The 23,981-nt window shown below is 47.2% G+C and overlaps 1 protein-coding gene across 2 annotated transcripts in view; it reads right to left on the bottom strand.

The window, feature by feature from the left end:
* CREBL2 (cAMP responsive element binding protein like 2) overlaps positions 1–23,981 on the bottom strand; it is a 383,473-nt gene that overhangs the window by 49,801 nt on the left and 309,691 nt on the right. The window lies entirely within an intron of this gene.

The following is a 23,981-nucleotide window of genomic DNA, read 5'->3' as shown; positions in this document are numbered from 1 at the left end:
TAATCTAGAGCCCAAGCTGAGGTTACAGAGCACTCTTCTAGCATAAATGTCAGTCTGCAAGGTTGAAAAGGAAAATGAATAGTGAGCATTACCACTTCTGTTATTCAATACAAATGCTAACCTAACATGTAAAAGCAGTGCAGAAGTTTTAACACTTCTTTCTTAACATGAACAATTCGTAAATGGTAATACTTGATCAAATCTATTATAACATTCACCAACTAAAGTAAATGTACTCACAAGTTAACTTTGATATGTAACTACTGGGCCATGGTTGCCCTGCAGAACAGTTTGCAATTTTCACATGAAATAGTATAAGGTGGAGAGATCAAAGTCTAAAATTGAGAATATATTCAAAAGTATATATAGGTCTTTGACAGGGTCCTTGCCTCACCATCTGATAGTGAGAAGACATGTTCGCTAAGTGTAGAGGTTGAGGGGGTAGGGTGAAGGCAAATTTTGTGAGTTACATTCAAGGGGACTGTTTTTTCCTTTTTTAAGGTTTAGCTTGACAGCGCAGCGGTTGCTGGAAAATTATGAGAGCACTACTAGAGTAGGGCTTTGGCTACAGTCACAAGCTGGGAGCCAGGAGGACAGGTTTTGGTTGGGCATAAGTTGTGTGCTTCCTCCAAAAAAGCTTTTGCCCTCCACACAGCTGTGATCATTTTATTTATCCAGGTGATTTAGCTTGAACTTTCAGAGGCACACGAGACATTGTAATACTATGAAAGTCTCTTAGATAACTAGTTAATATATATTTTTCTCCGGCAGCAACCCAGATGTGAGAAGGGCAGTCATTAACCTACATGAATATTTAGGTTCCGCTTGACAGTGCAAATGTCACCTGACCTTTTAACCTGCATCGATATTACATTACAGTTCTTTGATTCAATGCAAAGAAATATTAATTCCCATGCTATTTACCTGTACTGCTTTACATTACCATATAAAAGCCAGACTTATTGGAATTCCCTATGCTTCTTGTTATTACGTTTTCCTTTACCTTTCATAAAATCAATGAAGAGGACAATTATTAAAAAGAGTTGAGACTAAAACCATCTCGGTGGTAGAGACTGATAATTCAACTTGATTTATCTCAGTCAATACTTAGCAATGGTCCTTATGGTAAACTCCCTTCCAGACCAACACATACACTCTTCTCAAAATGATTGCAACAATGTAGAAATGCTCTGAAAACGTTAGTTTTTTTTTCAGAGCCATAGCAAAAAGAAAAATATTAAAAAGTCGAAATATGGGTTTAGTACAAGTGGATCGAGTATTATAAATGGCAAACTCATGCAGCTTACTTTACTACGACTTAGTTCTCCAGTAGTTCTTTAAAAATAGTAATGACTTTCCATCTTCTCTATAGTGTTATGTTTCATATAGATGCCCTAATATAGGCATGGTTTGAGATACCCTAATATGGGCATAATCTTTCACCTACATTAGATCCCTATTCTCCACAATAACGAGCGCTGAGGGCTGAACCTTATCTAGACTGTGGTTTCGGTACAGAAGGAGGGTTTTTCCTGAACAATGGCCTCCTACACCATCTTTGATGTGCTCATCCAGTATGATTAAATATTCATAAGAGTTCTAGGAACCCAGGCAGGGGCTAGAATCCACCTGCATAAACATTTACGTAAACGGTTAACCCCATACGTCATCTTCATACCCAACAAGGGCTAAAACAAGACACAAGGGACTCTATACTTTTCTGTACAAATACAGCACCTCTTGCTATCAGTAGTTAGAGGGAACCGAGACTTCCAGGCTGACACACTGACCAAAGACGCTGAGGCTCCTGCATGCAGTCCCTCCAGCTGACAGTGGTCTAACCATCCCTCGCAGGGTGTCCAACTTGAGACCAGGATGAGGCCCCACTCTCTCTCTTTACTAAGTTAATGAGGTTCGGCTAACTCCTAGAGGGATTCTTGGCTTCTTTCGCACCTACTCACATGCTGGGTACACTTAGGTACTTCTAGACAGGCATCGTAGGAGTATGCGCTTTATTTTATAAATGTATTTTATATTCATGTTCATGACTATTGCAAAATGGTAGAACTGTACTATTCCTTTTTATCCACTATACTGCTGATCATATATCTCTGCTACTGTTTAACAGTTGTTGCAGAACATATATTGTACACTAGAAGAACTGTATAATAAATTCTTATTGTAAACACGCTCAACTGTTTCTTCTGTTTAACTATCTGAGACCAAATGAGCAAGCAAGAATGACTGAGTGAAAAGTAGTACATTGTTTCCACGAGTCTGAGGAATCGGGGTTGTTGTGTTCGGAGTTTGCCAAAAACTAATCTCTCTGATAAAAAGGAGATTCTAGTGGCACTGTGAGCTAGCTAATGCAAAACAGGCTAACATACGCGGTGGGGGTGCTCAGAATCAGTCTGCCACCAGGCCCACAGTGTATGTTATCCAAAAGCGCAGGTCCTGCAAGGGTCCTATAGGAACTACACTACAATAGCAAGCCTAAATATTTATCTATTGCTGAATGAAATCATGAGTTACAAAAAAGTAAGGGAGAATTGAAAGTTTTGGTGAGGCCTGTTACAATGCTGTATCAAAACCAATAGGTGCCTAGGGGCACAAAGATTTGCAAAGCAAATTGGTATTGTCTTTATGACAAACTGCCTTCGCCAATGCGGTGCAGATTCATCGAAAAGAAGAAAAAATAATAATGAAAAATAGAAATTTGCAATGATGTGCCACACGGATGAGCTAGTATGGCTCATAAAGCCAGGCAACGGCGTCGTTCAGAGGATGCTTGCATGCAAGATGAAGAATGCACATGCCTACTGAATGATGAAGTTACAATTTCTTTCATTTACTGATTCAAGATGCTGGAATAGACTTTAAGAGTAGTAAATAGAAAAAAATAATTTTCACTAGCGCAATAGCGCATTTCTTAAAGCAGAGTGGCCCACCAGCAAATGGGAGCTGCTGGGCATTAGAAAATATATAAACAAAAAAATTAATAAAGGCCCACTTTTGGTGGAAAGAGCAAGTGGGGGAGCAGCAGTAAATGGAAGGGGGAAGTGCCTGTATTTGGAGAGGAGAAGTAGAATATCGCTGGCGGACTTCAAGAAGAAACTAAAGACTTGGATCTTTAACTTAAGCCCAGCAACCCAGCGCTGAATACCCTCAAGAATGATCAGCTGCATTCTACAAATGCCGACTGAAGGAAGCTAGAAAACACATTCACTCTCATTGAGTGCTGAAAGAAAGTAAAAACAGTTTGAAAAAAGTGAGCAGGGGAAGGATACAGGTCAGCCAATCATAACGATGGTAAAGAAGCTATGCTCCAGAGGAGGGACAAACGAGTAGAGGAAGGCAAGTCACTGAGTAAGCAAATAAATAAGAGTGGCATAACCAAGACTTAAAAATCAACAACCAGCTAACAAGAACACCAATGAAAACTAGAACGCCACAAAAAAACAATAATAACATTTCTTGACGAGCTTGTTAACCTTGATGAACTCAAATTAAAAGCTTGTAATTTTTTTTTACGCAGCTGGGAGAAAGACTATAAATTAAAACAAAAACAAGCCAGTGCAAGATTTCCACTCACCCTTGCAGGGTGTATACTAGATTTATGCAAGATGAGTCCAGAAACTGAAGTCCTTGAAGCAAGTTCAAGAGATTCAATATTCTTGGCTACATTGGATTCTTTTGGCCTCAGCGGTCTCTTTTATGCTGGTGGTTCTCAATTCATTGTTACCCTCTCTTTACTTTCTAGTCTGCTAGACTGAACTGTTTCTGCCACAAGACAAAACACTAAGACGTTTCATAATGTGGATAAAATACTGGATAGACAAAAACAACTTTTTCAGATCAATGCCTTGGCAGTACCCTGACAGTCCACTTAATGCACTTGCTGTATAGAAAATGCAAAAAGTTATATTTTACGATCATTAAAATAACAAAATACAACAAACCAAAATATCACCAGAGGAGGTGACCAACATTCACCTATATACAACTTCACACCAGAAGGCTGTACTCAAGCGAAGGACTTGAATACCACACAATAAAGCAGCACTGCTAGTATTTCTACACAGTACGCTTAGGTCTTCTAAAAGAACCTCTCTGAACAAGATTCCTCAGACTTTCAACCATTTCAGACAAGGGTTTGGGATTGAACGGTCAGTAATACCTACATCTGACCAGTCCGTTTAATCAAACAAATTGCATTGGCCATTTTGTAGATCACTGTACACATGGTTGATCTTGACCTTACACTAGATACAAAGATACCAGTCGCAGGTCAAAATGTTTCTTCCATTAACATGAATCCTGTAAAATGACAGATGTACTGTAGAGACATTTAGAACAGCAGTACCACCCAATACATACCACACTCATCCATGTTTATCCTAGCTGACACACCAACAGTCTTCTAGCACCCCTCAGACTTCTTCAAACCTCTTATAAGTGTATCACCTTCAGTATGCAGCTACAAACATACAGTAGGTTTCCTGTCACCTCCAGTAGGCCTCCTGTCACCCCTGCAAACTCCTTTTCATCCTCGGCCCCCGTAGCCCTTAACAGGACGCTTCTTGTCCCTAGCAGGTTTCACGCTTGTTCAAAGTATAAAATATACTACATTCACAAGTCACTGCGTTCAGTCTCTATGCATCACCACCAAAAACTAGCTGATGCTGCCAATCCCAGTTCCATACACTCCTGGAAAAATCCTCGTAATTTTAAGTATAAAGTGCAACTGAAATACTCTTGTGTGAGGGTAGTGACAAATCAAACAGGACTGACCTCATCATAAGCCTGGCCCTCTGCTAATGAATACTAGCTTGGTAAATAATTAGTGTTCCCAAATGCTCTGGTCACCGGATGTTTTCCTAGGTGAACCAAGATTACCTGCCTTATCATTTGCAGGCCTAGAGACAATTATTGTGCCAGCAAAGTTGTTCCGTTGCCTTTCTCTGGTAGAGCATTTTCTCAAATGGTTTAGATTTATCATTGACAAGCTTTGTTCTGGTTACAGCTTCTTGCACATTCCAGCACAGATGCACTATCATTTTGTGTTATTAAAGAGCATGTTACATCTCATGTGGTAGACTTTAAGAGTTGTTCTTTACGATTACACAATGTTATCTGTATCCTGACTTTCAGATAGAATGTACTAATTTGCAATGTTCTTTGGTCTTGACCATGAAAAGTCTGCTCTAGCCTTTGCATAAAGTTCTTTTAGACGGATTTTCCTCATCTCCCTTTATTATATACACTCCCCACAGACCCAGAATCCTGGGAGACATAGAGGAACACAAACTGAGATTCATCAGTTAACTGATTGCTGGAAACGTATGCAGCTGGAATGGCTCTCAGATGAGGTGCGTTGAAGAGCAGCATGGAAGGTATTGGTGTGCCATTTATATTAGTACATCCAAAATGCCCCCCCCAACTACCTCTTCAACATTTAAGTTTCCTTGGTCTTTAGTGACAACTACAATGGTTGCAGGATCTTCCTGATATTCAAGTCTCACCGGACGGGGGAATACAGCGGACAATGGTAATTTGAAATTTCCTCTTGGGTACATATGTCCTACGAGAGCTGGCTTGCTTTTGTGCTGGCCTAGTTTTTCTGTTGTTCAATTTGTACTACGGAAGATTATTAGTATTGCTAGGGGTCTGTACACAGAATATGTAATGTTGGTGCAGGCATAAATTCTGCAAATGGTACGACCGGACTGAGGGAGTTCTCATGACATTTTTTGAAGGCCACCATTAGTAGTAGTAAAAGCCAAAGTGTTACTACAGATAATGTTCCTGTAACTCATAAGAGAACTGTGGAATGGGAACAGGCTTTTGAGCATACGCAAAACATGTCCAGAAGCACAAGTTACTTACCTTCGGTAACGATATATCTGTAAGAAACAGTAGTTAGTGTTAGATTCCTTACCTTAGAATATCCCCAGGCGTCAGACTGGATCTGGAAAGTTTTGCGTAGCAGTACCCCTGCGCATCAGTAGGCGTCGTCTGCGGCTCCGTGTCCGTGTCGTGATCGCCGGGATGACGTCGGAGTACTTAGATGCCGCCCTCGCGCGCTGACGTCAGTTCTTGTACATAGCCTTCCGCGCCAGGAACGCAGAGCCATGCCAGAGACCGACACTGGTGCCATAAAACTAGGGCCCTCAAAGGGAAATACCTTAACCCTAGATATCGGTTCGCAGAACGGGGAGGATGGGTGGGGCGGTAAGGAATCTAACACTAACTACTGTTTCTTACAGATATATTGTTACAGAGGGTAAGTAACTTGTGCATCTGAAAGAAACAGCTTAGTGTTAGATTCCTTACCTTAGAATAGATACCCCAGCAATACCAACGCCGGTGGGGAGTCTGCGAACCAAGATCACACCAGAAAGTCCTGGAGAACGGAACGGCCGAAGAAGCCGTCTCTCGGGAATTGGCTGTCCAGGCAGTAGTGTCTAGCGAACGTGTGCAGCGAGGCCCACGTAGCTGCCTGACAGATGTCATGCAAGGAGACTCCCCGACCCAGGGCAGTAGTAGCCACCGTGGCCCGAGTGGAATGGGCCCTCAGCCTGACAAGGGGCTCCTTTTTAGCTAAGCAGTAACAGACCTTGATACACAACACGACCCACCGAGAGATGGTTTGTTTGTGCACCGCCCGTTCCTTCTACGCGCCCACGTAACCAACAAAGAGCTGGTCGTCCACCCGGAACTGGCATGTGCAATCAAGGTAGAAGGAGAGCGCACGTTTTAGGTCCAGACGGTGGAGCCTCTCTTCCTCCTTCGAAGGATGCGGAGGCGGAAAGAAAGTGGGCAAGGTGATGGACTGCCCGATGTGAGAGGCCGTAATCACCTTGGGCAGGAAAGAAGGACGAGTTTTTAAAACAACTTTGTCCGAATGGACAGAAAGGAAAGGAGGCTTAGAAGATAGAGCCTGGAGCTCACTCACTCTACTGGGAGAGATGATGGCAACCAGGAATGCAGTCTTAAGAGTCAGAAGACGAAGAGGGCAATTGTGAAGTGGCTCGAAAGGAGCGCACATCAGATAGGCTAGAACAAGGTTCAAGTCCAACTGTGGCATCACGAAATGCGTGATGCCTTTCAAGAATCTATTCACAACAGGGGACTTGAAAAGAGAAGGCTGATCAGGAAGCCTCAAGAAGGCTCAAATGGTAGAAAGGTAGCCCTTAAGAGTGCCCAGAGCCGAGGCCTGCTGGGCAAGAGAAAGGAGGAAGAACAGAACCTCAGAAAGGGGGGCAGAGAGTGGACCCTCAGCCTTTGCTGTGCACATGCCACAAATTTGTTCCACCTGCAGGCGTATACCAATTTTGTGGAGGGACGTCTGGCTGCCAGAATCACAACACAGACTTCAGGAGGCAAGTCAAATGGCCTCAACTGCCGCCGCTCAATCTCCACGCATGGAGGTGGAGGCTGGACAGGTTCGGGTGGAGGACCGTTCCCTGCTGCTGCGACAGAAGGTCCTCCTAAAGAGGCAGACGAATCGGGGGATCGACTGACATGCTGAGTAGCTCGGGATACCAGTATCTTCGTGCCCAGTCCGGAGCCACAAGGATGACTTGGGCCTGGTTGAGCCTGATGATCTTCAGCACTGTGGGCAGAAGTGGAATAGGTGTATAGGCGTACAACAGACCGCAGCTCCATTCGCGACAAAAAGCGTCTCCGAGCGAGTGCCGCCTTGGAAATTCCAACGCACAGAACTGATGACATTGCACGTTCTCTTCGGTGGCGAATCTAACCAAGGCTCTCCCCACTGCTGAAAGGTGTCTTGCGCCATGTCCGAGTTCAGACGCCATTCGTGATCATCATGCACCGGCGGTTGAGTTCGTCCGCCCTGGCGTTCAGGGAACCTGCCAGGTTTTGAACCACCAGGGTGACGCCCTGGTGTTCCAGCCATTGCCAGAGGCGCAGAGTCTCCTGACAAAGGGTCCACGACCCCACCCCGCCCTGTTTGTTGCAGTACCACATGGCAGTGGTGTTGTCCATGTACACCTGCACCACACTTCCCCGGACAGAGGGAAGGAATGCCTTCAGTGCAAGCCGGATCGCCTGCTGCTCCAGAAGGTTGATGTGGAGCCGGGACTCCGCCGGAGACCAGAGGCCTCTGATCTCCCTCTCTTCCATGTGGCCCCCCCCATCCCAGGAGGGACGCATCCGTCACCACTACGTGCTCCGGTTGGGGTAGGGGGAGAGATCTGCCGCTGACCCAATTGCAGTTCGTGAGCCACCACTGCAACTGTTTTGCAGTGCCCTCCGAGATCCGGACGTGGTCGGAGAGGTTGCCCTGATGCTGTGCCCACTGAAACTTCAGGTCCCACTGCAGAGCCCGCAGCCGCCACCTGGCGTGATGCACCAGAAGGATGCAGGAGGCCATCAGCCCCAGGAGCCGCAGTGTCAACCTGACCGAGACTCGGGATAAAGGCTGAAAGACCGGAATCAGAGCCCGAATACCCCGAACCTGCTTTTCGGGGGGGATAAACCCGAAACTGCCCTGAGTCCAGAACCGCTCCGATGAAAAGGAGCTTCTGAGAGAGACACATGTGTGAGTTCGGCACGTTGATGGAGAACCCCAACTAGTGCAGGAGGTCGGCCGTAGTCTGGAGGTGGGAGATGACTGTCTGGGGCGAGCCCGCCTTCAACAACCAATCGTCAAGATAGGGGAAGACTGAAACCCCTAATCTGCGCAGATGAGCTGCGACCACCGCCATCACTTTCGTGAACACCCGTGGGGCGCTGGTAAGGCCGAAGGGAAGCACGGTAAACTGAAAGTGCTTGTGTCCTACCGTGAACCGCAGGTAACGCCGGTGGGCCGGCAGGACGGGGATGTGAAAATACGCGTCCTGCAAGTCCAACGCCACCATCCAGTCTTCTGGGTCCAGGGCAGCTAAGACCTGAGCCACAGTCAGCATCTTGAACTTCTCCTTCGGGAGGAAGCCGTTGACGCTCCTTAGGTCCAAGATAGAGCGTAGGCTCGACGGCCCCCTTGGCCAAGAGGGCCGTAACTTCCTCCTGCAGAAGTTGCAAGTGATCCCCCGACATGCGGTGGTACTGCGGTGGCATGGCTGGAGGAGTCGCCTCGAAGGGGAGGGAGTAGCCCCTTCGGACGATTTGCAGCACCCACCTGTTCAAAGTGATGGAGCACCAGTGGAGGTGGTGATGGCGAACCCTGCCCCCCACTGGTGTCGAATGTGCCTGAAAACTCGGGGGATTTTGAGGCAGATGCTGCGGGGGCGGGTGTGGACTGGCCTTGCCGGTGTCCCCCGGCACCGCCACGGTGGTTACCACGTCCGCGTTGAGGTTGGTTCTGCGGCCTGTGGCTAGCTGGACGTGTGGGGGCGCCCCTTTCTTGGCCATGAAAGGCGGAAGTTTGCTGGTGTTGGCCGAGACCCAAGGACTTGGACGTAGCCCTGGAGTCCTTGAAACGCTCCAGCGCACTGTCCGCCTTGTCGTCAAAGAGGAGACGCCCATCAAAGGGCATGTCCATAAGGGAGGCTTGGACATCCCCCGAAAAAATTGGTGGACCTCAGCCAGGCGTGGCGGCGAACCGCCACCGTCGTTGCAATCGCCCTGCCTAGCGAGTCCGTGGTATCCAGTCCACACCGAATGAAATAGCGTGCTGCATCCCGTCCCTCTGCTAGGGCTTGGGTAAGCTTTCCCTGGACCTCCGCTGGGCACTGCGGCAGCACTTCCGCAACCATATCCCACAGAGAGTGGGAGTAACGACCCAAAAGGCAGGCGGTGTTGACAGACCGCAACCCCAAACTCAGTGAGGAGAACAGTTTCTTACCGAGCTGATCGTACCTTTTGGATTACCAATCCGGAGGAGCGGTCAGGAATGCGGTCTGGGAGGTTGAGGCCTGGATCACCAGGCTCTCAGGTGTGGGGTGAACGTACAGGAAGCTGGGGTCGCCCGGAGCCAGGCGGTGGCGTCGGGCCACGTTCCGATCTACAGGGAGGCCTGTAGAGGGCTTGGACCAGGTGCCCAACAGAACGTCAGTGAGGGCTTTGTTAAACGTCAGGAGAGGCTCCGAGGAGCTTGCCTGCGGTTTGAGCACCTCAGTGAGGAGGTTAGTCCTCACGGCCGCGACTGGGAGCTCTAGAGCCAAGGCCTTGGCTGCCCTAATCAACACCACGCTGTAAGCAGCCCCCTCCTCCGTAGCCACGGTAGGAGGGGAGACAAATCCAGTGTAGGGCTTAGTGTCCAGACCACTGGCCTCTCCCAGTTCGTCTGCACAGTCCTGGCTCAACTGGCACTGCAGTGCCAGAGGGTCCTCAGACCCCTCCCAATCTCCCTCGTCATCCATTTCCTGAAAATCAGGAATAAATGATGGAGCTGGGTCGTCGGTAAAGGGCTCACCGATCGGCGTCGAAGACGGCGCCGGTCTGACGCCGGATCCGGACCGGGAATCTGGGACGACGCCGTCCAGGGACAGCGCCGGGGGCGACACCCTTGGTGACGGCGCCAGCAGAGGGGTCGTAAGGTCGACCGGCATTGTCATGGATCCAGGCCTGGATCCTGAGGAACCCTGAAAGGCGCTGATCTCCTCCGGCGTCGAGTGCAGCCCAGGGACCGGCGGGTGTGGAGCTGGACCCGGCGCTTGCAGCTCTGGCGGAGCCGCGTGCGCGGTGTCACCCGAACCACCGTCGCGCGAGCGTCGGGGGGAGTCAGAAGAGCGATGTTGCTTCTTTGACTTCTTGTGCCTCGACTTACCGGAGGACTTAGAGCCCGACGAGTGGCGTCGACTCGCCGACCTGTGATGACTGTGGCCCCGCCACCAGTCCCGCGACCGGTCCCTCGACCTCCTGGACCGGGACCTCGAGCGGCGCGGGCCGACTGCCAGAGCTCGAGGCACTTACGGGACCACTCCCGCCTAGCCTTCGACGTCAAGGACCGGCAGTCGGGGCACGACTGGTCATGGTGGTCGGCTCGAGGCAGTAAACGCACCGACTGTGGGGGTCGGTAACCGACATCATGCGGTTACAGTCGTCGCAGGATTTATTTATTTATTTATAAAACACGGGCATCCCTATCTGCACCGAGAGTCGAGCTATCGACTCGAGAAGATCCAAAAGAGATCGAAAAAGTTTAGTCAAAAAGTGACTAGGAGTACTGCTCTTCCCGGATCAGCGCTTGCTGGCGCGGAAAAAAGAACTGAGGTCAGTGCGCGAGGGCGGCGTCTAAGTACTCCGATGACGTCATCCCGGTGATCACGACGCCGACGACGGACGCGGAGCCGCAGACGACGCCTAACAACGCGCAGGGGTACTGCTATGCAAAACTTTCTGGATCCAGTCTGACGCCTGGGGATATTCAAAGGTAAGGAATCTAACACTAACCTGTTTCTTTCAGATATAAAATAACACACACAAGTTGAACCATCAGCACAACACCTATATGGGCCCCAAACAGATTAATAAATAACATTTCTCAAGTGTGACTATCCTAATGTAGACCTGCTCCGCATGGTATGGGGCAAGCACATTATTCACTTCTGGAAAAGTTTCACGGACCACTTAGAGACAACATACCAAAGGAAGGATCTACACACACCAGAGTTGTGCTTGTTGGGATTGTACGCTAGGCCAAAAAAGCTGGTAACAGATTTATCTATTTAGTCTTGGTACTAGCAAAGAGTATCAATGCATTGGAGGACGAGATCATCTCCTCCACACAAGATATGGAAAGAATATGTTAGCAAATGAGCTAGAAGTGAGAGCATCGCAATGAACTGGGAGAAGAGAAGGATACACAGTGCTTCATTTATAAAAGTAGAATTGCCAGGACCCAAAGTTTTGCCCAGAAGCCAGCGGGAAGTGCTCTCAATGGTCAGGGTGCAGACTACAAAGGCTTCATTGTCCTGATTCCACCTCACGCCTTTTTAATGCACCACCAGACATGCCCAGCCTCTTTATCTCACTCTTACTGATTATTTTTCACACTGCTTTCTCCATTCATCATCGTTTTTTCTGTTTTCCACTTTCTTTCCTCCTTTTCTTCTGGGTCAAAGTCTGTTGAGAAAAAGTAAGTGCCAATCCCCAACAATTTGTAATGGCCTCGCATTTACTGGCTAGTGGCGTTGTAAATGACAATGCCTTTTATTTATGTTTTAAAAACCTAAACCTAAATAAGAGGCATTGTCAATTACAATGCCAATAGCTCAAACTCGCGTAAATGCGAGACCTATGGCATTGCAAATGCTTGTTATAAGTGGTTAGGTTTTTCTGGCCGATGACAGAGCTGTGCCAAAGTATTCATGCATTTCATCGGTTAGTGGTCCTGGCACTCCTCAACGACAAACAAGGAAGTAGGCCTTCCTCCTTCCACCTCCAGCTAGACACTGGAGGGAGTAAGTGCTGAGCTAACAGATTGAAAGAGGGCAGGGACAGAACTAGGGTGAACTTCCTCTTTCACCAGGCATGAAGATCTTCTCAAAGAGGTCTAAGCTCTATGGCCACTGCTGCTCTCAACTACGCCCAACCTCCATAATGCATGAGAGCTCCACTTGATATTGCAGTAGGAGCTGGGCCAATAGGGACATATATATTATTACAAATGACTTACTCATGACGATTCACAACAATACAGCTGCCAAAGCCATAAAAGTAACAGTTCAGAATATTTGTGCCCTCCCATACGACCCGGGCTCCAAAAACACCATTCACAAAGCAGAAAATTAAGACACAAGAGGACAGATCAGAAAGGTGCCTTAAAACACCAGATGTCATGAATGGACTGACTCCGCAAGAGGCTCGGCACAATTTTCTTGCCATGCAACATGATGTAAGTCAGCGCCCACAAGACAGGACTTTGCTCCTGCACAACTTACATTAGTGCATAATCAACACTTGACTGCACACAAGGCATTCCGAGCCTAGGTCGGAGAAAAGGGTACCAACATTGAAAACTAGTGCATAAGTACATTAAAAACCGCAATAAGTGGTGCAAATATATTCTTTTGTGCCACTGCATAAAGTGGCAACAGACAGCAATTTTCAGACGCTTCAGTTGCCAAGCGACGTTTACCACAAATCAGGCTGCAGTGAAGTCAGAGAACCTGAGAACGTAGCTCTCGCAATGAGCTAGACATCAGCACTACAATTTGTACATCTTACTACTATCCTCAGCCCCCGAGATGGTTTCCAAAAGAAGAATTGTCTGCAGAGTTGGAGCAGGCCTTACTAGACACAAAATCAACTCTGGCAAAAATGTTCAATCTGACCCCACACTGCAAGAGGCGGTGACAAGACTGGGGCAGGAATATGGTTGGGCCATGTCAGCTCAACCTGCTCAGAATGCAGCAGTCCGCCTTCAATCTACGTGTGAAATACCAGCCACTCGAGCCTTGGTCTATAATCCAAGGCAGTCTAAATAAACTCCCAGGTCGATCTGCCACTCACGAGATCTGCACTGATCTTACTTACACAGCAGCACCTTGCGGACAGGCTATGTAACCAGAGCTCTAATGGCAACTTAATGTGGTTCACATTTTATAAAAACAAATAAAAAAAACTCCTCTCAGTCAGGGATTATTATTATTGTTTTAAAAACCAAACCTATTGTGGAGAAGTGTGGTTAGAGCGGCAGACCCTGATGCAGAGATCTAGCCCGGGACCAGGGTTCAATTCCCCGCCTCGGCGGGTCTTGAGCTCAAAAATTCCACAGACCTGATAATTCTCGCCTCGGTGCCTATTCCAATCATGGAGTCCCACTCTGCAACTCTGGGCAATAGCTTGCTTAATCTCCACAACGGCCCCACAACGCTAAGGATGCCTGGCCTCCACCTTGGAGGTGCCCAGGAGTGGACACCTCACAGGGAAAGCCAGGATGGGTTCCACAGCGGTATTCGTACAAGCGCCTTGAGACCCTTGCGGGTGAGTAGTGGGTTATACAAGTATCAATTTACATTTTTTTATTAACTATCAGCCTTGTTAGTCATGTTCTGGTCAAACACATAGTTATGATTACACATGAGCACCTCAAATGCTACCACCCCTACTTTTGCTGAGTTCTTTCTACCTGCTACATGCAATATTAGTAATTTGGGGGCATGGTCTGAAACTAACGGGCATTAGCACACAAAAAGTGGAAAATACCATAGCACGACCAGATTCTTAGATGGTGTTGGATGTTAACTTAATCGAAGACCATGAATAGGTTTACCCGAAAATGGTGTACGCAAAACAACAAAGAGTTTCACTCAAGCAGAAGGGTGTTTGGATGGAAGGAAGGTGATCTGTGAGCACGGGCTACAGTAATCTGATCCTGCGTTGTGTGACACAGTACTCTCAGTGCGGGGTCACCACAAGGGACTTGGAGCTGTGAATGTCTGAGCCTGGTTACTAGCAGAGGGTGGTATCATAGAAAGTGGCCATGGCCCAGGGTGTCTGGGCAGAGGATGAAGCAGGATCCTAGGAGGGTGTGAACAAGAGGTGTGTGTGTGGAAATGTTTTTACTCAACGAACCCCAGGAAACACGAGTCCCAGCACAATGAGCCTGTGTCCGAAAGCACCGGGGTCACAGTGACCCGGCCTCCCACATTGCCAATCTTTCTAGACAGACTGTGTGAGCGTGTTGGCCGTACCCTTGTGTCGGCGTGTGTGTGTTTTCCTGTTCGTGTTTTTAAATTGGCACTTTGCACTTTGTCATTGGCTTTTAAGGAACCTACCTCTTATTCAGGAATCCAAACCGCACGCCTCCCGCTCCGACCCCGTTCCACCGCAGCTGTAGGCTGTTTGTGTGGAGGGCGGACCGGGGAGAGAGCGAGACACGCCCCCTGACCCCTCCCCTGGGATTTATTCCTCTGATGTCTAGGCTGCGCAGCGGGCGCGCCGCCGGGGCGCCAAAGGCGAGCCCGTCTGCGCCCGACCGGGGCTAGGGGCCAAAACCCTTTCATCTCGGGCGCCAGAAAGAAGGAGCTACGACCCGAGCGAGTTGTATGCACTGAGGAGTCACTCCTCCATCTCGTGCGATCATTTCTGGCATCCTGATGGCCCACAAACCATCTGCCCTGTGTGCGGCTTACAGTTCAAGCCCTCCCTCACTAACAACACCCCCTTAGTTAAATATAATATGTTTCTCTTGAACTGTAGATCACTAGTGAAACACTCCCTCGAAATTAACCTTCTTATTCAGGATCTCGATCCAGATAGCTTGTTTTTAACCGAAACCTGGCTCACTGATGAGTCTGAACCTGATTTGGTTCAGGCCATCCCCCAAGGATACCAAGTGGTTTACGAGAACCGCAAAACAGGGAAAGGAGGGGGATTAGCCATCATCTTCAGAGATTCGTTTCAATGTCGAATCTCTCACTCCCCCATCCCGAGCTGCGAAAGTCTAACATTCACCTTAGAGTTCTCCCCCACTATCACTCTATCTGGGATTCTTATATATCGCCCCCCGGGAACCATAGTAGACTTTGTTGAAAATCTCCCCCCATTAGTCGCAGGCCTAGCAACCATGCCCGCTAACTTTACTATTCTCGGAGATCTTAATATCCATCTGGACGAGGTCTCGAACCCATCCGCCCTCTATTTTATCGACAGCTTAGCAGCCTTGCAACTATCTCAGCGTGTAGCAAGTCCCACCCACATAAAAGGTCACCTTCTTGACCCCATATTCAGTAACTGCCAAGGGTTGGAAGTCGATCCGCCATCCCCCATCCCATGGTCCGACCACCATCTTATCCCCTTTACGTGGACTATCCCCAATCTTCATTTGGCACAGCAAGCAGATATACCTCTCCAGAGAAAATGGTCGAAGCTTTCGGTGTGTGACTGGCAAACTTCCTTGGATAACACCAGACCCCCCATCAACCCGGATCCCACCGTAGCTAATGAAGATTTTAACTTGTGGATTATTAATTCCTTAGATTTGACACTCCCGCTAAGAAGAATGGAGGTGAAACGTAGCTCTAAAACCGCCCCTTGGTACTCCCCCGAGCTGCGGGAACTGAAAAGCAAGTGTAGATGTCTTGAAAGGAAATGGAGACTGGACTTCTCCCTTATTAGTAAAGCCATCTACAGAGATATGATCAGGTCTTACAAAAGGGAGATCAAAGCTGCACAATCAGCCTTTTTTGCTGAGGAAATTAACTTGGCAGCTTCCAAACCGAAAGAAATCTATCGGATTGCTAAGACTCTTTTAAAACGACAAGAACTGCCTCCCAATCCTCTTAACGCACAGGTTCGCTGTGACGACCTGGCTGACTATTTTTCGGAAAAAATACAATCCATATACTCTACCTTTCCCATAGGTTCTGCTCTCCCCCTATCAGTCCCCATTTCCACCCATACCTCCATTTCTGAGACCCATGCCTCTCCCTCCTTGCATCTTTTTCCTCTGGTCACACCAGATATCCTCAATTCCCTGGTCTCACAGGTTAAACCTGGCTCTCCCCTTGATCCAGCCCCGCCGCGGACCTTAAAAATGGTGAGTGAAAGCATTCTTCCTACTATACTTAACCTTGTTAACTCCTCCCTCATCTCCAGTACAGTCCCGGCTCCTCTGGAAACGGGCCGTGGTTAGGGCACTATTGAAAAAACCAAACCTGGACCAGGCGGACCCGAAAAACTATCGCCCAATTTCCCTGCTTCCCTGGGTGAGCAAACTGCTCGAAAAACACGTTAACTCCGCTTTAATGGAGTATATCGAATCAAGCCACTTACTCGATAACTCACAGACTGGCTTTCGCCCCAAACACGGGACCGAAACAGCGCTATTGGCAGTGACGGCAGAGGCACGGAAGATCTTGAACCAGGGGGGTTCAGCAGCCATAATCCTCCTGGACCTCAGTGCCGCCTTCGACACTGTAACCATAGCACGTTACTTCTTCGGTTAGCGAACATCGGGGTGTCAGGAAAGGCCAGATCCTGGCTAGAAATCTTTTCTTTCCGACCGCTCCTTCCAAGTGTTCGAGGGTGGCATTACGTCATGGAGCAAACCTCTGATCTGCGGCGTCCCCCAGGGATCATCTTTGAGCCCAACACTATTTAATGTGTATATGGAGCCACTAGCTGAGGTGGTTCGTCCGTACGGAGTAAAAATCATCACGTATGCAGACGACACCCAGCTAGTGGTATCCCTTAGTCAATTGGAGTCCAACCCCAGCAATCTTACCACCCGTCTGGAAGAGGCCTCTAGATGGATGACCATGTCTCATCTCAAATTAAATAGTGATAAAACCGAGCTAATGCTCTTAGGAAATCCCTCACCCTCTGCAATTAAGTTACTCTGGCCTTCCTCACTTTGCCCACCCCCTGATTCGAAGGATAAACTCAAAAGCTTGGGCATTTGGCTTGACAAGGCTCTCAATTTTAATGACCAAGCTGCCAAGTTGTCAGCAACTTGCTTCGGCTTGATCAGGCTTCTACGTAAGATTCTTCCCGCACTGCACTTGGAAGCCAGGAAGATAATGATTCAGGGACTTATTCTTTTCAGACTGGATTTTGGCAATTTCCTTTATTTGGGCGCCCCCCAGTCCACCCTTAACATGCTACAGCCTGTCCAGAATTGTGCAGCCTGTACATTGCTCCAAATCCCACGTCGCACTTCGGCCAAGGCCAGTATCAGAGGCCTTCACTGGCTGCCAGTTAGGCGGAGAATTGAATTTAAGTCCTTATGTATCACCCATCGAGCTTTTTGTAGGACAGGCCCCCCTATTAATCACTCCCTCTTCACCCCTTATCTTCCCACAAGACAGCTCAGATCATCTACCTCCTTCTTAGCCATGGTTCCCAAGATCAAAAGGGCCAGATGTGGAGGCCGAGCCTTCTCGTATAACGCATCGAGGCTCTGGAACTCCCTCCCCCTCCGCCTTCGGGCAGAATCCAATTTGCTAACTTTCTGTAAACATCTAAAGACCTTACTCTTCTCACACCCGTACTAATTCATCAGTCCCCTCTCCTGCTCATGATTTCTGTTAGCGCTAGGACGCCTGAGGGTAACTACCGCGCTCTACAAATCCTCTTTCTATTCTATTCTAGGAGCTCCGTCCAGCAGAGGCTCCCGAACCTCCTCTTCTTCCGCCATTCCTGAGGATCGACTCAGGCCAAATGGTCATGTGAGACAGAACACATGTAGTCATGTGAATGCAAGAGTATGAACAAGTTTAGCAACAGGAAGCACTTAGGGGAGGTGGCATCCGCGGGGGAAGCCATTTTGTACTGAAATAGGCTAACGATTGGCGCCTTCCCAATGAAGCAAAGTGAAAAGAAGGATCAAACTGATATTTTATGTAAGCTATGTACAGTTTATTTTTATGGCAGTGAAGCAAATTAATTTTCAGTATATAATATGATAAATATTACCTGCACGGTTCTAGCTTGATTGTCAATAAGAAATCTGTAATTACAAGTCTAGGAGTAAGCTTTGATTTTCAGTTTTTCTCATTCCATACTAAACGAAAAACTTAAAGGATAATACATTTAATAGCCTGAATAAGTATGGACAGGCTGTTTCCTGTTAGAGAGGATTATATGCGAGTCCTCCACCTATGTCTAAGATGTGGGAGATTATGCTTCGACAAGAAGATGTTGCAAACTTGCGATCTGCAGTTTACTGTCTGATAAAGTCACAGCTATGTATGCCGCCTGCCTAAAGTAAACTCGGAAATAATCCCTAATTCATTATATGAGAGACTTTGAAGCTGCGGAACCATGTTCATGTCTGGAGCAAGGCTCAAAAAACATCCTTGAATTCTGGGCAAATCGCTTACTCTCCCCATGCCTACAAATATTTGCAATGCAATTGGTCTTGCATTTAAATGCAAGACCGATTGCATTTCAAAAAAGCAGCTTCCTGGCTGCTTCAAAAGAGAAATCAGGCATGGCGCGTTGAAAGTAAGTAAAGCAAGTCGTGCCTGCAGCAAGAGAAACTCAATTAAAAAAATAGTGCTTCCACACTTAACACGTACCGTGTAACAACCTAAATAAAGGGGCCAGTCACCATGGGAGGTTACAGATAAAGACAAGGCGGTAGTAAGGAGGGACTAAGAAGCTTCGTTAGGAATCAGACGCCAGCATTTAGGAAGGACACTGTCACAAGCCAATGACAAACATGGGCGAAGAATGGCAGGGCTTCTCTTCCATATTACACTATAGCAGTCTCGCTGAGCAGCGCATGCGCGCTGACTCAGGCTCGACCTAAAAAGGAGGGTTGGTGGGCCGCATCAACTCAAATTAAGCACTGGATACGCAGATGACCCACAGCTTTCCTATGGGGCAAAATACTGACATCCTTTGAGTCGATCTAAAAAGGTTAGATACACAGTAGGGCGAGAGACCCCGGAAACACTGCAGCAACCCCGGTTGTCAACACACAAGGAAGGACAATCCAAAGGGACATTACATAGGGGAATGAAAGACAATTTGGTACTAGAGTGTTGCACCGGTTTATTTGTTCATGTTTATTTGTAACAAATCTGACATTATTGTTCACTGATCCCACAGAGTGAGAATATGGAGAAACTTGAGACTGAAAAAACAAAATAATGCGGGTTGAAATTGTTGTAAGGCAACTAAACAAGGAGTTATTACGTGTGATATTTTCTATACTAAACTAAAAAAGCTATTTCAGAGAACAACCTCAAAGTAACACTTCTGACTGGTATATTTGATGGCTGGCAAGAAGAGCAACTGTGATTTCACTCTTGCTCCCTGGTGGCTCTACAGTCACATCTGGTAAGGTCTCTAACTTCTGCCTTTTTTCCAGGAACAATTACATCATCTTTTAAACCCTTCACTTTTCTTGTGAAGTGCGTATCATAAAAATATGGGCCCAGAACATAACATTTTACAATCACAATCTCTTCTCTGCTCTAGGGAGGGAAGCTGGGCATTGCCAAGGTTCTTTTGAGGGATTCATGAGCAAGCCTAGGGCTTACTTCCTGGTCACTTCAATAATTAGTGGGAGAGCTGGAAAGAGATTCCCAACCAGCCCCACATCCCTCAATACCTTCCAGCAATCAAAGAAATTAAACTGGAGGTCGGAAAACAAGGGAATGGGATTGTTCGTTTCCAAATCCCTCCTACTCATCTCCTACTTCCTGCATCAGATGCTTGATGGCGGTTTGGGCGATTGCTTCAAAGTCCATACTACGCTGCTACACACCACCCCAGTCTAGATCTGACGGGGAGAATGAAAGGAGGAGCCCAATGAAACACTCCTTGTCCCTCTCACTCCCTTTACCATCTTCCCAATAATCACTTTTCGGGACTATGCTTGATAGGGGTAGGCTAGTTAAACCACCAACGAAATTGAAAGAGTGATGGTAGGGAACACCGTATGGAAAGCTGTGGAGGGGGATAATATTTCATCCTCTTCCATGAGATAGGCAATAACAATGGCGAAGAAACAAGCACACGGAGAGAGTAGGTGAGGTCCCAGATGGGTGGGAATCAATCGAAGGCATAACAGGGGGTCTACAAGGCACTTGAGACAAAACGCAAGTAAGATGAGGGTAACAAGACAAGGCTAATGAGCAGTGCATGGAATGATACGGGTAAGGGAGTGGAAAGGATACAAGAATGATGAATGAAGTGGAACTAGATGGTAGTGAGGACACAAGAGGACAAAGGCACTTAAAAGTAACTATTACAGGATGGGAGATGGGGACACGGCACAAGATGAACAAGAAAAGAGCACACTGAAGGAGACCAAAGCACAACATGGGGATCTTGGGGAGCACCATAGGGAATCAAAACTCAACATGGAAGATAGAGTGGAATATAATACATGACGTGTGAGATATCAAATAGGTGCGGCACATGATGGATGTGGCAGGGACACGCCACAGATAATAGAGGAGCACACATTGGAACATGGAGGGATCAATGCACAATATGAGCAGGGATTAGAACGAGGCAGTCACCAAATAAAAGAGGACAGCAAGGTATTGCATGGAGGAAAGAGGGAGTGGAGCACAAGTCAAATGAGAAACTGTGACAAGACACGAGAAGGATGAAAGGGGAGTTTGTCACAAGATATGAGATTAGATAGGGCACACAGCAAATGAGAGGGGACACCAAACCATTAAACCACACGTAGACTAAAGTATTACAAGGTACGTGAGTGAAGGTGGGGACGAGGCAGGAGACGGAGGAGAGAACAGCAAGGCGCAAGATGGATGAGCCAGTAACAGCGAGTGTGCAAATGTGGGGGACTATTAATGTGAATTAGTGATTTTTATGATGCACATGACTGTAATCAATGAATTCTTGACTTTGTGCTTAAAACTCCTATGAATATCTCATATAGAAATGTGATTAATAATGTAGTAGAACTGTGTCACACTTACGTGCGAGATACCATAATTATTTTTTAAGTGGATGCAGCTTTTGGTGTTTTGTTGGGAGAGGTGTGGCGCCGCGGCCAGGGCGACTGACGCTGGAATCTGGGGACCACGGTTCGATCTCCGGCTCCGGCGGCAGGATAGCCCAGCACCATGTGACTCTGGGCAATAGCTCGCTTAATCTTCCCGACGGCCCCCAGCGCCTAGAGACCCTTACGGGTGATTGTGCGCTTTACAAATGTGGACTTTAATTTTGTTCACCGTGCTCTTGCTCATCCACCCTGCCCCCACCCTATCAAGATAGCCTGGCTGATGAGGATTATGAATCCGAAACCGGTCCCAGGATGCTTGTTTCCGGTCCAGGGAAGACATGGCTTGGCAGTTCGGGCTATACTGTTCCCACAAGGCACAGGGTCAGACTGATTTGCATATAGCCATGTCTGAACTGGGGTGGCTGAGTGAACTAAAGAATGGTGATGGATTAAACCCAGATCAGTTGACTGGGGGTGAGTGTTTGATTTATACAAACGCTCCGTCCATCATCCCCTTTTGTATCGCTTTGTTCGCCCTAAGTGTGGCAGGGTATGCTCAGACGTGAGTCCCTTGTTCACTTGGCCACTGGATTCAAGATAGCCTGGCTGATGAGGATTATGAATCCGAAACCGGTCCCAGGATGCTTGTTTCCGGTCCAGGGAAGACATGGCTTGGCAGTTCGGGCTGGACTGTTCCCACAAGGCACAGGGTCAGACTGATTTGCATATAGCCATGTCTGAACTGGGGTGGCTGAGTGAACTAAAGAATGGTGATGGATTAAACCCAGATCAGTTGACTGGGGGTGAGTGTTTGATTTATACAAACGCTCCGTCCATCATCCCCTTTTGTATCGCTTTGTTCGCCCTAAGTGTGGCAGGGTATGCTCAGACGTGAGTCCCTTGTTCACTTGGCCACTGGATTCAAGATAGCCTGGCTGATGAGGATTATGAATCCGAAACCGGTCCCAGGATGCTTGTTTCCGGTCCAGGGAAGACATGGCTTGGCAGTTCGGGCTGGACTGTTCCCACAAGGCACAGGGTCAGACTGATTTGCATATAGCCATGTCTGAACTGGGGTGGCTGAGTGAACTAAAGAATGGTGATGGATTAAACCCAGATCAGTTGACTGGGGGTGAGTGTTTGATTTATACAAACGCTCCGTCCATCATCCCCTTTTGTATCGCTTTGTTCGCCCTAAGTGTGGCAGGGTATGCTCAGACGTGAGTCCCTTGTTCACTTGGCCACTGGATTCAAGATAGCCTGGCTGATGAGGATTATGAATCCGAAACCGGTCCCAGGATGCTTGTTTCTGGTCCAGGGAAGACATGGCTTGGCAGTTCGGGCTGGACTGTTCCCACAAGGCACAGGGTCAGGCTGATTTGCATATAGCCATGTCTGAACTGGGGTGGCTGAGTGAACTAAAGAATGGTGATGGATTAAACCCAGATCAGTTGACTGGGGGTGAGTGTTTGATTTATACAAACGCTCCGTCCATCATCCCCTTTTGTATCGCTTTGTTCGCCCTAAGTGTGGCAGGGTATGCTCAGACGTGAGTCCCTTGTTCACTTGGCCACTGGATTCAAGATAGCCTGGCTGATGAGGATTATGAATCCGAAACCGGTCCCAGGATGCTTGTTTCCGGTCCAGGGAAGACATGGCTTGGCAGTTCGGGCTGGACTGTTCCCACAAGGCACAGGGTCAGACTGATTTGCATATAGCCATGTCTGAACTGGGGTGGCTGAGTGAACTAAAGAATGGTGATGGATTAAACCCAGATGAGTTGACTGGGGGTGAGTGTTTGATTTATACAAACGCTCCGTCCATCATCCCCTTTTGTATCGCCCCACCCTATCAGTTAACCACTGCACGTTTTCTCTACCTACAATTTCCTCGGAACACAAGGAGAAATCATGTCAATGTCCTCTAGTGTGAGAAAGCATGGATTGTGAAAAACTTATTGTGTACATAAAGTATCATTAGTTCCGATGAAGGAATGTAGAAGAAAACAATAAGAATACAATCCTATGTGCTGCTGTTATGAAAATGTTTCATAGTAATTTGTACATCTCCGGAGTGCAGTTGCTGAGGAAGGAAGCAAAAGAAGTTCTACCTTAAGAAATGCGTTAGTTTTAATAGCCTTTCAATTGTTACGAAGTTAGCGGTTTTATTAATTAAGATGCATAAATGGTGTATAAAAACCATTGGTTTTGAAGGAGTGGGGGGTGGGGGGGGGGTACCATTTCATATTCTTTGTACAATTAATTTAAGATTCTTCCTTACTTAGGATGAGGGCTGTACTCTTTATTGGTTTATTGATGCTTCGAATTTAAAATAAGTAACCAGAGTTTCTGTACCATATACTGGATGACATGCTAAAAATGTACTGTGGATATCCAATGATTAGATACGATGTATGTTCTGCACAACAACGAAATGCTAATAAAGCATTTACAAAAAGAACCTAGAGTTTCCGTTATGATTTGTTATTCTGTATCTGAGCCTTTATGTCAGAATATGCAATTTTATTTCTAACACCTATTTTAATGATTCAGATTTAAAACTTTCAAAACTTCATTTTGATCTAGAACTCAGTTTTTGAGTAGTCCTGGTTACTAATTATGATTTACTCTGCTAAGTT

This window comes from Lissotriton helveticus, chromosome 1_1, assembly GCF_964261635.1.
Source record: "Lissotriton helveticus chromosome 1_1, aLisHel1.1, whole genome shotgun sequence".
Taxonomy (NCBI): Eukaryota; Metazoa; Chordata; class Amphibia; order Caudata; family Salamandridae; genus Lissotriton; species Lissotriton helveticus.
This window is presented reverse-complemented; position numbering and strand designations above follow the sequence as displayed.